This window comes from Centroberyx gerrardi, chromosome 7 (assembly GCF_048128805.1).
Source record: "Centroberyx gerrardi isolate f3 chromosome 7, fCenGer3.hap1.cur.20231027, whole genome shotgun sequence".
NCBI lineage: Eukaryota > Metazoa > Chordata > Actinopteri > Beryciformes > Berycidae > Centroberyx > Centroberyx gerrardi.
This window is the reverse complement of record NC_136003.1, coordinates 31,388,452-31,390,951: the sequence shown is the minus strand read 5'-3', so window position 1 is coordinate 31,390,951 and position 2,500 is coordinate 31,388,452. Positions and strand designations below refer to the sequence as shown.

Below are 2,500 nucleotides of genomic sequence, written 5' to 3'. Positions count from 1 at the left end.
AAATAAAACTAAATATCTAGGACTTTTCAATGCCACTTGGTAAGTACATCATGAGTTTTATTTCAATAATCAACTTAAATTCAGTACTTCCATACAAATTCAGAAAACAGAATTTAAATTCAGTCGTCTGCTGGAACAAATCTCATCACTTTCAATCTAAGTCATTTACACAAACACAAGATCTCAAGTCAAGACTTTAGAAACCTTTTCAAGTCATCAAAGTACAAGTCAGAGTCAAGTCCCAAGTCACCAGAACCCAAGTCAAGTCAAGTCTCAAGTCTTCTCTTCATGCATCAAGTCAAATGATGACGGAAATTGTGACTCGAGTCACAAACGAGACCTTTGTAGTCATCAAATTTCAAACAGTTACCTCTCACAAACTTGCCTCATGCTGCTTTAAGTTATTTATTGTTTAACACTGAACTTAAACTTAAAACGGAGCAGTGCAACTTTTGGCCACTGTGTCATCCCAAGCTGTGGATTGTGTGTTTTTCCAGCATTTGCATGAGCACACACAAGTACGCTGCCAGTGTGGCTAATGTGGAACAAAGCAATTACAAGACCCAGTGCACTTTTCTTTAATGGACAGCCTGCTGGAAAAGCAAACATGGTTGTAATTGTGTAAGGCAGTGGTTCTCAACGTGGGGCTCCAGGGACCACCAGGGGTCCTTGATTGGGCTCCAGGGGGTCCCCGGCAAACTGATGAATCGTTAAACTTCAGCTTTATTTAATTTACAAGAAGTTAATACAATTAGAGAATGTAGAAGAATGACTGTTTTGATCATAGTTTCTCTGTTATCTCTCTACCTACAATACAGATAGTCATGGGATTCTGGACAAAATAATTTCTAACAATAAAAATATTCTCAGATTTGGGTCCAAGAGACAAAATCTCATCAAATGGGGGTCTGTGGCCCTAAAGTGGACTAAATTAGGGTCCTTGATATGAAAAAGGTTGAGAAAAGTATCAAAAGGAAGATGCTCTTGCTGCTAATACTGAATTTTCCTGATGCCGTTGAGGGGTGGAGACGGGAATCCAGCTAGCAACACATCATTCAAACCTGCAGGTGGAGTACAACCTCAATAACGGTGTGTGTGGTTTGCGTGTGACACGTTACGTTGGGAAAAGGAAGCAAACGAGTCAGAGAAAGAGATGCAGATCGTATTTCCTTAGAATTGGGTTGGATTGAACCATTCGTTTTGTTAAAATCGCATTGTCACGGCTGCTAACTGAATCTGTTTATATTTGTTATTGTTCTGGCAAGACTTTTGTATTCCATGCCAACAAAGCGCCTTTGAATTGAAATTGAACTGTTTAATGAGGTAAAACATTTATTCATCTTGCAGTTTAGGCAGCACAACAACACACAATAATGCGTCCTGTAACCAAATTCTCAGGTGGCGAGCTCAAGTGATTCTTCATCGTTAACTGTGGGGAAAGTTTCTCTCTCCGCCTCACCTTGCTCTCCTGGTTGCCGTAGGACAGGAGCTGCAGGCAGTCGGTGGTGATGGCCAGGAACTTGGGGTTGCTCTTCTTCAGCAGCGGGACCATCCTCTGCAGGCCGTCGGCGAGGCGCACCGCCATCTTGGCCCCCTCTTGGTGCAGCAGCAGGTTGTGGAGGGTGGTGATGGCGTAGAATAAGACCGACTCCACCGGCGAACTGGAGGAGAGAGAGAGAGAGAGACAGAGAGAAAGAGAGGGGATATATACAGGTGTAATACAATTTAAAGAGACATTAAGTAATCTGTGAGTTTTATTGACTTCAGTATCTCCTCCCACATAAGTCTCTATTCACCCACACCTCCCCCCCCCCTCCTGTCCGGGACGTCATTCCTGCCTGAGGCCATCAAACTTTTCAACTCCTCTGACCTTGGACTTATTTCACCCCTGTCAGCAGCTTAATAACCCCATCATTTATAACTTATATTTTAAACTGTGCAATACTGATTCCGGTAATAATTTTGTGCAATAATTTAAAACAAAGGGGAAGGAAAAAAGCAGGAGTGAAAGGCCCAGGTCAGGGATTTCCTCCTCTCTCACACCCACCCACAAATTTCTTATTTTTCTTATTTCTATATTATTGTTGTTATATATTGTAGTATAATGCACATACTTTACATATGTTTATTTGCACATATTTTTATAATGCACATACGGTACTTTACATATTTTTATTTTATTGTAGTATAATGCACATATTCTACTTATTTCTATGTTTCTTATAATTTCTCTATGCCTGTATATATTTCTGTGAGCAACTGCAACGAAACCCAATTTCCCCTCGGGGATCAATAAAGTATTTCTGATTCTGATTCTGATTGAGCTACGGTGGCCTGTAACTGACATGAACAAGTAAGTCACATTTTCACAATTGAGACAAGTAAACAAAGTTATGAGAGCAGAGATCCAGCAGGAGCGCCTAGTGAAGAGGTAATATCTCACCATGCACAGTACGGTGATAATAATTATACTGCTTTGTCATTTGCCACACCGGTCGCT

At 41.0% G+C, this 2,500-nt stretch overlaps 1 pseudogene across 1 annotated transcript in view; it reads right to left on the bottom strand.

The window, feature by feature from the left end:
- Positions 1 to 2,500, bottom strand: part of LOC139917403 (junction plakoglobin a-like) — a 110,308-nt pseudogene that overhangs the window by 31,326 nt on the left and 76,482 nt on the right. Inside the window, exon 6 of the transcript XR_013504980.1 lies at positions 1,460 to 1,661. The product of XR_013504980.1 is annotated as a junction plakoglobin a-like (transcript). The remainder of the gene's footprint in view (positions 1 to 1,459; positions 1,662 to 2,500) is intronic.